The sequence below is a fragment of the Accipiter gentilis genome, chromosome 6 (assembly GCF_929443795.1).
Source record: "Accipiter gentilis chromosome 6, bAccGen1.1, whole genome shotgun sequence".
Classification (NCBI taxonomy): domain Eukaryota; kingdom Metazoa; phylum Chordata; class Aves; order Accipitriformes; family Accipitridae; genus Astur; species Astur gentilis.
This window is the reverse complement of record NC_064885.1, coordinates 45083016-45096103: the sequence shown is the minus strand read 5'-3', so window position 1 is coordinate 45096103 and position 13088 is coordinate 45083016. Positions and strand designations below refer to the sequence as shown.

The 13088-nt window shown below is 51.3% G+C and overlaps 1 long non-coding RNA gene across 3 annotated transcripts; it reads right to left on the bottom strand.

Annotated features, from left to right (window-relative positions):
* Window positions 1-242: 242 nt before the first annotated feature.
* On the bottom strand, window positions 243-8027 carry LOC126039369 (uncharacterized). Of its 3 annotated transcripts, XR_007506306.1 has the most exons (4): window positions 7940-7994; window positions 6212-6560; window positions 3214-3322; window positions 243-2540 (listed from the first exon to the last, which is right to left on the bottom strand). It is a non-coding gene; the product is annotated as an uncharacterized LOC126039369 (long non-coding RNA). The 3 variants fall into 3 exon arrangements; XR_007506305.1 differs by lacking the exon at window positions 6212-6560 and having other exon boundaries at window positions 7959-8027; XR_007506304.1 differs by lacking the exon at window positions 6212-6560 and having other exon boundaries at window positions 7940-8015.
* Window positions 8028-13088: the final 5061 nt, after the last annotated feature.

Below are 13088 nucleotides of genomic sequence, written 5' to 3'. Positions count from 1 at the left end.
GTCTCTTATGGAAGAGACACTGCACAGTGTTACTTACCGCCCTGCCCTCCGGCGTGCAAAGTAATTAGACGTTGAGGCAGGGAAAGCAAAGAGACCTGTCGGGATACTAGATGTCCTCAGCAGAGGACCAGAGCCCTCGAGGTTCCATCTTTGCTCCCTACAGGAGCGTGGCTCCGCACTCCTTGCCGCTCCTGCCAGCAAGCGTCACAATTGCCCTTTGCCGCCTGCAACACGGCCCCAGTACTGCCGCTTACAGAGCGAGAGGTGCTCGCTATAAAGCGGTGATGAAGAACAAGGACGGCCCGGCGAGATGGCAGGAGGAACATAGAGAGCCTCCAGCATTAGCCAGGCAGGGCTCGCAACTCACCTCGTGTCGTGGTTTAACGCCAGCCGGCAACAAAGGCCCATGTGACTGCTCACTCGCTCCCCCGCACCCAGTGGGATGGGGAGACAATCGGAAGGGCGAAAGTGAGAAAACTCGTGGCTTGAAACGAAAACAGTTTAATCATTATTAAAAAGAAACAACAACAACAACTTGTAAGGAAAAGGAGGAAAAAAAATGACAGAGAACAGGGTGCAGGCAGCACACCAGTGGTCTGGAGCCTGATGGATGATGGGGGCGCGGAGGGGGTGGTGTGGAATATGGAGGAGGGAAAGGAAGCAGGGGGGTAGCAGGAGATAGGAGAGCAGGGGGTACAGGGGGAAACAACTCGCGTGGGTTAAAAACTCGCATGGGTGAAGGGGGCGGGCTGGAGCAGCGGGGGGCATATGGGGGAGAAACACACGCCGGGGGAGAGGGTAGGTGAGGGTACAAAGGTGCATGGTGGGACACGGGTGGGGATGACCTACCCCAGGGAGTCCACCCAGGATGATCCACAGCAGGTAACTCACCTGGGATAACCCGCAAAAGAGCATCCACACCAGATCATCCACGCTGGGAGGACCCCCAGCAACGCCCCTCAAACTGCCTGTGCTTCACCCCGAGTCTTCCCCAAACTGGGGAGTTTTTTGCTCTTTCAAAATACTCAGTTTGGGGTGTATTTCAGTGCTTTTCCACAACAAAAAAAGGGGTGATCTTTTGGTTGCGGTTTGTGCGTGCAAATGGGGTGGGGTTTTTGCTTTCCAGCTGCGCAAATCCAGGTGGACTGGGCTTTCCCAGGAGTCCCAAATTTGTTTGGTATTTTTCCTTTGCAGACCCAGAATCAGGGGGTTTGGGGTTGTCCTGGTTTCGGCTAGAATAAAGTTAATTTTCTTCTGAGTAGCTGGTACAGGGCCATTTTGGATTTGGGATGAGAATAATGTTGACAACACACTGATGCTGTAGTTGTTGCTAAGCAGTGTTTATACTAAGTCAAGGACCTTCCAGCTTCTCATACCGCCCTGCCAGCAGAGGCTGGGGGTGCACAAGAAGAGTCGCTGAGCTAAAGGAGGATTCCAGGTAAAAAAGGTCAGCTCGAAATACACCACCTCCTCTAAAAGTTAAGAGTGATTTGAACACTTAAAATCAGCATTTAGGCTAATCGATACCATTTTGAACACCTTCTTAGCATACAAGTAAACACTCTTGCCGGTGTTGGAAAACTGTCTCCTCCCTTCCTTACAGCACTGCTGCAGGGAGATAACCCTGGGAGGCTGCGGGACGAGGTCATACGCAATCAGAATCTACACTTACGGATCCACCACAACAGCTACAGCCCTTGCGCTGCTGCTGCTGCTTTGCATCTTGCTTGTTTGGTGAATAAAGCTGAAAGTGAAGTGGAAAACTTCAAAGAGCAAAATGAAAAATAAAGAATAAATCTCAGTAATTCACTTTACACTAAAAAGGTGTGCCCATGTTTATATACATCCAATGAAAATACTTATACTGTAAAAGTATTTGATTTCCCTTTCCCATTACCTTAACTTGCACAGCTCTGAATTCGTACCGTTAAATTATCCCTCTCCAAAGTACACAGTTATAATGGGACTAGGGGGTTTTGTGCGTGTTACATAATGCAGAGGGACACCTGGCCAGCTGAACTGCCCAAGAGAGGTGCTACTGAACTGCCAGGGAAATGCACCATTGAAAGCCAGACAGAAAGAAAGTACTTCAGAGCACTCCGTCAAAACATCAGGAAAAAAAACCCATAACATTCAGTTGCCTCTCTTTTTAAACGTTTAGAAAAATACCTAACTGCTTACATACACCTAACACATCATATACTACAGCTATTTGGCAGTTACAGTTTAAACAATGCAAGTCAGTTTGTAAAATCCCCAGTGCTGCAATACCTCAGACTACCAAAAAGCACTGGTGGATTTCCTAATGCTTTTGGCAGTACTGAAGCAGGCAGAGTAACACGTTTTCATGTTATCTCGACTGTTACAACTGAGAAACCAAAGACCAGTGATGCCATCAACTTTAGGAAGATGGGCTGTGCTTGGGTCTTTGGACTTCTTTTTTTTTTACTTTTTTTTTTAAAGAGAGTGAAAAGTCTTGTTACTGATGACTTCTACTGTCAAGTCAATCACCTCTGAAGATCCACTCTGATGGGAAGTTCCTAAAACAAAATTTCTTTGAGTGAGAAAGACTTCCATTTTGGAAAATCTCTTTCCAACTGAAGTCAAAATTACACACTGTAGGTTAAAGGAAAAAATACATTCCTGAAGCAGTAACTCATCAAAAACACCTCAGGGCTCACTGTCACTAGTTACAAGGCTGCTAACGCTTCCTGGGAAAGCCTGGGAAACACACAGATGCGACGCCCGATTGTCCTGTTTTATATACCGCCCCCCCCCTTCTTTGACCTTGATTGCTTTTAGTACAGATGCTAATTATCTCCGTAACGTTTTTGAGTACTACTATAAGGTATTTTAAAAAACTCATTGACTGTAAAAGCATAAAGCTTTTATCATGAAAACAAAGTCTGTTTCTTCTGAACACCTGAACTCTTACGAACAGTTTCTTCCCTCTTAGTACAAAATTATTTTCACAGTATCATTTACTAGCAAGCACACAGAAACAGATGATTATGCTTTCAGGAAGAGAAAATAAACTGAGGGAAGTAAGCTTTGTATAGGTGTAACATGCTCCAGAACAGAACTTATTTTTAGTATTTCTGTTAAAATATTTCACGTAAAAAAAAAGTAGAAGGAGAGTTGGCACATTCTCAGTGTTAAAAGTCCATACCGCAAGTACCTTTGCAAAAATGCAGACACACATCGTAGGTGTACCTTGTACTTGCAGGCCACTACGGAATCTTTCCCTCTGTCTTGTACCGTCTTGTACCGTCACGGCAGAAGAAAGGGCAACCACAGCGAAACGGTGCCAGCTGACATCCAGCTGAGAGAAGAAAAAAACCCAACACATTAGCACAAAGCTGGGTAGGAAGCCAAAGCTGCCTTTTTTTTGTGAAGGTTTGTGAAGACAGTATGACTGAGCGGAGGAAAAAGTATGTTTGCGTCATCTTCAGTACAGTTGTTGACACAGGCCACTAGAGCTTTTGCATCTTTCAGACAACCGGGCCTTTTTTTTTTTTCTCCTTTCTTTTTTGACTCATTGGCAACTTTACTTTCACTAGAACTCACTTTCCTAGATACACACAGGTGACACAATCAGAGACCTACATACATTTTCTCAAGCTTTAGTACAGCCAAGGCTCCATCAAACCTATACGTCCCAAGTTGAGTATTTTTGCTAAAGAGCACAGCAACACATCTTGTGAACTGCCTTGTTGCAAAAAAGGAATCATTTTTTTCCAGTCCGTTGCTCCAAACAGGCAAGATCTTTTAAAACCGCAGTTGTGCCACCAAACCTGCTCAGGGTCCCTCCTAGCTTTTGACTGCCCTGAGATTTAACAGGCACACGCTCCATTCCACCTTCCAACAGCAAAAATACGTTAACGCTCTCGGACCCAGAGTGCAACCCTACGGATGTCCACACACACAGCCTGCCGTTTTGATGAGGAGCCACCGAGCATCCCTGCAAGCACAGCTGCACGCACCAGATCGGTTTCACCTGCACCGCAAGTTACCGGTTTGTAGTGAACGTAGTTTCTGACGCTTTACACTGAAAACCGTATCTCGACGCTTCGCCACGGCAGAAATGACCCATCGCTAGGACGCTACAAAAACGCAGTAACACCAACTGCAAACCCACAGCAGCAACAGCTCCAGAAATATTTAGACCAGGAACAAGGGAGAAAAATAAAACAACTTCATCTCACGCACAGGGGAGCGGCAGGCAGAGAAAAGGGTTGGCATTCAGCCCTTACAGAAAACGGGCATTCTCCTTCCATTCCTCAGCCCGTCCGTTAAGGTCTAAATGCTGCAACACTACTAAGACAACATCAAGAGTAGGGAACAGCAGCCCTGCCACTGGACTTGCCATTGACCCATGCTATTTACGTAGCAGGACACGGACGCAGAGGGACATGTTTTGCCACACGCAACCCTGAACTTCCTGAAAATTTACGTTTACCAAAAAAAGCCATTTGGAACGTATTGCCAAACAACATTCGGCAATAAAGCTTTGATGCATTTGACATACGCAAGTTTTTGGTCACTTGCTATTGGCTTCCTGTTGCTGCTGCTGCTGTTCTGCCTTCAGAAATTCTACCTGTAGCCAAGTTATTCACTACTGGTTCAAGCATTTGCCTTCCTGGTATTACCAGCACATTCACAGAGGCAAGTAACTTAACTGCTCTTCTACAATTATCCAAACAACAATGACAGCCATGAAAGAGAAGGAGAGGTCAGGCAGCAGAAGAGCTCTGCAGGCTGGCACCAGTCAATACTGCACTCTAAAAACAAACAACAACACAACAAAACCGTGACCCTGTATCCTTTTTTTTTTTTCTTTCAGAGCTCATCCCTGCCTCAGCATTTTGTCTTGTCAGAGCATGAAGCGCAGGTGATCCGTACCCTGACGACTTCTGCGTGTGATGAACGCCTGTCCAGAAATAGTCCAGATCTGCAAGACTGGCGTCATTTTTATGGTTTTAATCATCATAACTCAAATTTTATGTACTCACGCATTTGTGAGGAAACTAATTAACTTTTAGACACTGCCTCTCCATTTTTTGGGGGGTGGAAATGTGTTAGACTGAAAAACATTACAATTCAGAGCTCCCAACCACAAGGAAGTGGTGGAGAAATCAGTGAAAGCAAAGACCAACAGCAGCAACTTCAACTGAAAGTTGGCTTTAATTACGATCACGTACTTAAGCGACTCTCCAAGTCTATGCCTCGGTCCTAGGAATGACTAGCCCCTTTTTGGAAGGACAAACTTTTTTACTTAAAAGTCCTAGACTGAAGACTCCACTGAACGGAATGGGGATTGTGCCACGGGACAACATGCCATCAACACTCTTAATGGGGAAGAAAAAAAAAAAAAAACCCCAACAAATAAAAATCAAGTTTAAGTACCAGTTCCCATCATGTTTCACTCACTACATTTCCACTGGCATCTAGGTGCTCAAAAATGAACTACAGGGACACCACATATTCCTAAAAATTCAGTTATACATAAAAAAGTAAAAGGCTATTTCCAACTTGCCCATAAAATCAACATGAACAGAGAGAAGAGAAACACTCAACCCTGAAGAAGCTAACAGGCAGGTCTGAATTTACCAGACAGGAAATTTCATTCTTTCACCTGAAACAAAAACACATCAAGCGACCAGTTCAGGAACAGGGCACGATCTGTTAACAGCAATTTTTCCATCAGCTTTTCTGCACTAGCAGCATATTTGCCTTCTCTGTGGGTTTAACGTGGAGCATCTGTAGTGCCCTCAAACTCACAAGCGTTTCTCTCCGCTCCCCCAGCCCGATACGTGCAATTACCTGAGCAGCAAGTGGAATTGACCACACAGGATTTTCTTCGTGTGACGCGGAATGTGACACTGGAAGAATAGGAGACAAAGAAACGAACCTGCTTGTCACACCCAGCCAACGGTGAAAAGACAGGGGAGGATTCTGCCGGAAGGGCTCTGCACCCCAGGAGCTCCTGCTGGCTGGTTTCTCTCCCCTTTGCCCAGTACCGAGGGGATGACGACACCTTGTCCGCGCCCCCTTGCAGAGGGGCTGCCCCAGGAGAGCCGGGGGACCCCCACCTCGCTTCTGCCCACGGGAACGGACCGGGCGAGACCCTCCACGCAGAGAGAGGAGCATGGCGTGGATTGCATCCCCGAGGGAAGAGGCCGGGCTCCCTGCTGGCAGAAGGACAACTCACCTCCCTGCTGCTCGGAGCTGCTTGCTGCGGACAGCCCTGCCTGCGCCCGGCCGCTCTTCAGCCATGCTGGGAGCACAGTCCGGCCAACGGACGCTCCAGCGAAAAGATGCTCCAGCTAATTGCGCCTTCTGCTCGTTACAGCTGCAGGTACTTTTGCCTCTGGATAATGCACGCTCCAGACAGCGGACACCCCGCCTCGTTCCAGCTCCCGCTTGCTACAGTTCTGGCCTGTTGAAGCCCCAGCTCCGCACTGAAGCTCTGGCTGATTTCAGCTGCTTCTCCTTACAAGCTCCAGCTACATGCAACGGTCTGGGCTTTCCATAAGGCTGTATATCAACTGCTGCCAAAACTGGACCATTAGGATTAAACATCAGAGTTACACGCCAAGTAAATATCCGTTAGTTTGGGTGATTAATTACTTAACAACTATTCTGAGCAGTGCAGAAAGAAGAGCTGGAGTCCAAGAAGGCACGTGAGGTCTGAAAAGCGCCTTTCCCCCCACAGACCACCGCAGATGTTGAGTTCGGCCCACTGCGTGCCGGCCTCCCGAACTTTGGCGTCCGACACAACCAGACCCCCATCTCCGGGGAGGGTCCACGCACCCTGCCCGCCCCCCGCTTCCCCCCGCAGCCCCCAACACCCTCCCACCTGCCTGCAAAACCAGCCAAGCCGGCTCCCACTTTTGGCCTCCACACCAGCTGACTCGGGGCCCATTTGGGAGCCAAAACACCTGGCTGCTGAGCCTGTTCTCAAGGCCCAAACATGCAGGGCCGGACCTCTGTTTCTGGGCCCAAAGCCGGGCAGCTCGGTCTGTTTCCGAGCCCCCACATCAGCCACACGAGCCTGTTGTCAAGCCCCAGGAACAGAAAACTTGTTCTCCATTTCTGACCCTGCAGCGCCCACGGGCGACGCCGAGCGTCGCCACCCCACAGCCCTGCACCCCCGGGGCCCCACACATAGTTTCGGGGAGCGCTCGGGTCCTGCGGAGAGCCCGGCCCCACGCCTCTGCGGGGCAGCCCCAGCACAGGCAGGGCGCCGCTTCTCGATTGCCGTTTCAGGCTTTATTTCCCCGCCATCAGCGGCACGGCCAGGCCCCCCCACCCCAAACCCCCCAGCCGAAGCACCCCCGCGGGTAGCCGGGCCCAGCCACCCGGAAAACAAGAAAACCAAAGAGGGAACACGAGAGAACCGCGCTCACGGCGTGGCCTCTGGCAGAGGGAAAGAGGCAGCAGCGACCGTTATTACCGCAGCTCCGCCCTGGACGGAGCCCCTCCGTCCGCAGGGGCTTCCGCGGACGGACGCCGCTCCTTCCCCGCGCCGCTGCTAACGGCACCCACGTTAAGGGAGACTCGAGAACACCGGAGGGCCAGCTTGCCGCCCTCACGACAGGGCTCGGGGGCTGCCTGCGGCTGCAGCACAGGCTTCAGGGGAGGGGCTGCAGCTGGGGGCGGCCGCACGGGCCGAGCGGGGCCGGGGGAAGGCGCCGGAGGAGCTCCGGCGACTCGGGGAGGCGCCCGCTGGCCGCGCCTGCGGGGTGCCTGCCTCCGTCCCCTCTTCCCTTCTGTCGGCTCTCGGGGACCTGCCCGGCTCTGCCCTGGCCCGGCTCGCCTCCGGCGGACCGGAAGCCTGCCGCGGCGGCCGCTTCGCAGCTTCCCGTCCCGCCAGCCCCGGGCGGCCAGCGGGCAGGAGGCACCCGCCGCCCCCGCCGGAGGAGATCGCTCGTCTCACCCGCGGTCCCGGCGCTCACCCGCTGCCGCCGACACCCGCGCCCTGCGCGCCGCCACGCTGCTCCCGGGGAGACCGCGCATGCGCGCCGGCCGTACGACGGCGCGCCGGAGGGGTCAGAGCCGGCGCGCGAACGCCGGGCTGCAGTGCCGCACTTCTGCCGCCCGGTGGCAGCAGCGAGCGGTCCCCAGCGCAGCTCCGGGCCCGCCCGCGACCACGCCCCCGCCGCCCGGGGATGACAAGGTGTCATGGTTGAACCCCAGCCAGCAGCTCAGCCCCACGCAGCCGCTCACTCCCCCCCAGTGGGATGGGGGACAGAATCGGAAGGGTAAAAGCGAGCAAACTCATGGGTTGAGATAAAGGCAGTTTAATAGGTAAAGCAAAAGCCGTGAGCACAAGAAAAGCAAAACAAGGAATTAATTCACCACTTCCCATGGGCAGGCAGGTGTTCAGCCATCTACGGGAAAGCAGGGCTCCATCACACTAAGTAACGGTGACTTACGAAGACAAACACGATCACTCCGAACATCCCCCCTTCCTCCTTCTTCCCCCACCTTTGTAGGCTGAGCATGATGTCTTATGGTCTGGAATATCCCTTGGGTCAGTTGGGGTCAGCTGTCCCGGCTGTGTCCCCTCCCAACTTCTTGTGCCCCCCCCAGCCTGCTCGCTGGTGGGGTGAGGTGAGAAGCAGAAGAGGCCTTGGCTCTGTGTAAGCACTGCTCAGCAGTAGCTAACACACCCTTGTGTTATCAACACTGTTTTCAGCACAAATCCAAAACATAGCCCCATAGCAGCTACTATGAAGAAAATGAACTGTATGCCAGCTAAAACCAGCACACAAGGGCAAACAGAACAAAATCAGGAGATGACAAGGGCAAAGAGACTCTGGGAGAACAAAGCACAGGGAGAGCCCTGGTACACATGGAAAGAAAAACATATGACTATGAAGCACACCAAAAAGCAGCGATGATGAGGCAGAGTACCCTCAGCAATTTTGCAGATGACACAAAACTGAGAGGAGTGGCTGATAAGCCAGAGTATCATGCTGCCATCCAGAGCGACCTTGACAGGCTAGAGAAATGGGCTGACCTGAACCTCATGAAGTTCCACAAGAGGCGTACCGGTCAGCCTACTTTTTCCTTCAAGGTTAGGACTCAGTTCTGTAATTCAAGGAAAAACCCTGAACTCACCTGTCTGTGTTTTGGCCCTACACCTAGACTAGAGCCCTGCAAGAAAATTTTGACAGCTCTCAACTCATTCACCATCTCAGCCGTGGCAGTGTGTCATGGCTGCACAGTATCAAACCGAGGAGACCTCAGATCTGAGCACACAGGGGAGCGCTGGGTGGCACATGGGAAGGTTACTGTATTGATCCTAACCAGAAGATTAATGTACAGTTGAGGAGGTAGTGACTGACATAACAGTTAACCTGAGAAGGCACACGCCCCTGCTGTGCTATGCTGCATGTATAGGTTGGCCTTCAGGCATGTGCTGTGCTGCACATACACCTTAGTCACAGGATAAACTTAGCTGACTAATTGTGAAAAAGGAGCCTGTAGGCAGTTCCCTCTTGGCACTGGTGATTACATGTATTTGTCTTTATCTTACACTGAAGCAGCAGGTTCTCAAGTGAACCCTCTCTTGTTTGACAGTAAAAGGATGAATAGAATTATTTTCTTACAAGAAAATTCTGTCAGAGCTCTAAAGACCAAGATGTCAACAGAACCTCCTCACAGACAGGAGCTGCACTGTGGCCGTGCCTCAGTTGGAGGTCTCTCTAATTCTGTGATGTTCCCAGCACCTGAAGGAATGTAAGATTATACTGCGCTCTTTTCCCTACTAGTGTTAGCTTCAATAAATGGAATTTTGATCAATAATTTACAGAGTATGAGTGCCTTTCTTAGTGGAATCACAATGAACATTAGTCCTAGTGCATGATGGGAACAAACCCCAGAGAAGGGTACACAGCCTACTCTTTAGGGTTCAGGGCTTACAGTTTATTATCTAGGGATCTAGACTTTTCCATTTCACACAGTAAGCCCTAAAGTGATAAACTACAAATCTCAGAACCCAAGCAGTCCTTGGGGATTTAGAGCTTACGGATGAGATTCGATTTTTACATCTGGCGCCCTGATCAATAAATGAGTAAACAGTAAACCCCCATAAATACAGAGCCCCACAAAATAAAGTAATAAACCATAACCCCTGAGTGAGAAACCATTGAAAACCACAAACTCTAAACAATAAACTATAAGTGAAAAACTCTGAGCACTCAGTTTTAAGCAAGAAATGCCAAAGAATATGTGAGCAGGAAAATAGTAAAGAGAAAAGTAAAAAAGAAGATGAGAATTTTTGCCTGTAGCTTTACAAGTTTCCCTTTCATTTGGAAGGGCAGCAGAATGGCAATACACACACACCAGAAACACTTTGCAGTGGCTGTTTATAGGCTTGGTTTCAGCCACCATTCATCAGTGACCATAAGTAAGAATCAATCCATAGATTGATCCACTATACTAAGCTGCACTTCCACTGAACCAGCCTGCAACACAATGAGCACTAAATCTCCATTACAGACAATTAATATTTGTGGTCCTCTCAGCTCTGTGGGCAAATATCCAGAGCCAGTGACACCTGTAACCACCAATCAGCCTCTCCTTAAGGGAGGTGGTACCTGCTGAGAGAGAGAAAGTAAGTCTTCCACCACCAGGCTATGCTTCAGCACCTGCAAAAGGCCAGAACAGTTGTTACCAAGAGGCCAAGCAACTGCACAGACCTTCCAGAACTATCCCAAATCCAAGGCGCATAATTGCTCCCACAATTACAACTGACCCTCTGTGCTGGTTCAGCCGTGTTCTCTGGCTCTGCTTCATCACCAGGATGCCACAGCAGTCCTCACAGATGGTAAGGCTTGCTCAGGCACCCGGTTAACTCCAGCCTATGGTAGATGGTACTCCTCAGGGCAACGGCAGCACAGACACTGCAGCGTCTGTCTTGGCACAGAAATGTACACAGGTCAAACAGAAAGGAGAAGTAAGCGGTCCCCGCTGATATAGCCACCCTCTCATTCACCACAGGCAGAAGAAGGCAAGATTCAGACCCCAAAGTGACCACCCACCACTGTGCCTGACAGTGCTACACATTCAGTGAGCTGTCACCAAAAACACTCCTCTCATCCACCCTGAGAGCAAGGAAGCCAGTCCTGTGCCACCTCTCCAGCCCTCCTCCTTCCACACACAACCTGTGCTTCTCCACTTAGCACAGCCCTAGCCCTTCTCCCACAGAAATCACAGGCATACAACACCGATACCACCCAACATTCTAGGTCATCTTCAGACTGCTCAGAAAGCAGCATTCAGCAAAGACAGGGGAAAAAAAACCATGACCTTTAAAAACTCTATGATAAACAGTGGAGAGACTCAGCTAGCAGGAAACAGACTAACCAAGGGAGTGACAAAAGCAGGGCTTTGCTTCACTCACACACCTTAAGAGACAATGCAAGTGGCCCAAGTCAAATAGACCTTGCTAGGAAGTCCTAGTGACAGAACCGTGTGCCAGAAAGCTGCCAGGTCCAGGTTTCTACTGCACACAGGCAGAAGAGCAGAAGGGGGGCTGATGCAAGGAAGATACTGGTTTGCATAAAGACAGATCCATCAGGAAACAGGCAGGGCTCGATGCCAGCGTCACAAGCATGATTCCAGCCACGCTGGGAGGCAACACTGCCTGGGCGCTGGAAACGATGCTGTAATGGCAGCCTGCACTGACACGGAGTGCCACAGATGATGGCAGCTCCAGACCGCCCTACCACAGGCACCCGTCCCAACGGCCGACCAGGTTGCACATCAGAGTGGGGGTTCTATCCCAGAGGGGTGCTGAGTGTGTGGGGGTGTCCCCGCGCTGCACTACTGCACTGTGATTGAGGGAGGGCAGCGCTCAGTACGTGGCGAGCTGCAGCACCGCGCTGCGCTCCGCCGGAGGCGGCTGCGACGGCGGCGGCACTGCGCATGCGTGCGAAAGGAGGCCCTGCGCCTGGATCGGTCGAGGGCGGCAGCGAGCACCGCGGCGTACACCGCCGCCACCGTCCCACCACCCCCCCCAGCTCAGCAGTGAATTGTGATCAACGGTGGGCAACCGTCCGGCAGAGGTGGAACTGCGCATGCGTGCGAGACAGGCTGCAGTACTGGGCTGGGATCAACCGAGGGCAAGCGCGAGCGGGGCGCCGGCATTGCGCGTGCGTGTGTGCCCCCCCGCCGCAGTACTCGACATTGACCAACTGGCGGCAACAGCGAGCACGATGGTGGCAGTGTGCACGCGTGCCTCCCGCGGCAGGGCCGGGTGAGACCGCGGCGCCGGCACTGCGCATGCGTGAGGTGGCGAGCAGGCAGGACGCCGGAAACAATACGGACGGCGCGGGGGGCCTGGTGGAGAAGAGATGGTGAGCGGGACGGAGGGACTGGAACAGCAAAGGAAGGGCGGCGAGCAAGCTGGACGGACGGCTGGAGTTGGTGGGAAGGATGGTCAGGCAGAGGGATAGAAGCAGAGGGACAGGGAGCTGAACAAGGGGGTGGAGAAAGGACTTGGGCAGCTGCAGAAAACCTCTCTCACCGTCCAGCCAAGTGAGCCGTATGTACCCATGCCTAGTGCTCAAGGCTAGCAGGCACTCGTCGGCATATATCGGCTCCACTGCCTTGGTATCCATTGCGACAGTAATTTGTGATCTGCTGTTTGCTGACAGACGTAGTAAAAGGCATCATCCTATAAAAGCGTAAAGCAATGCAAAACCTGAAAGCTCTGCAGAAAAGCACAAGAAACCAAATTCAGTATACAAACATAAATGCTAATCTAAAGCATGCAAACAAGGTAAAGGAAAACACACAAGCCACAAATGCTGCCCTTCCACCCCCATTTTGAAGACTATCACAACATTTGGGTTTGCTGCAAGAAAGAAATCAGACCAAGTAGGCATTGCAGGTTAACCTTTCAGGAACCTCCTGTGTCCACGTTCTTGGCATAACCGTGCTACGCCCCTCTTCCAATTCAGGCACTCGCAAGCGGATCCACTTCTTCAAACACTTGCTTAGTTACCTCCTGCTCATTGCCTCAGATAGACCACAGAGCTGAATGCTGGCTGGCACCAGGGGAAAGATAGGAACCC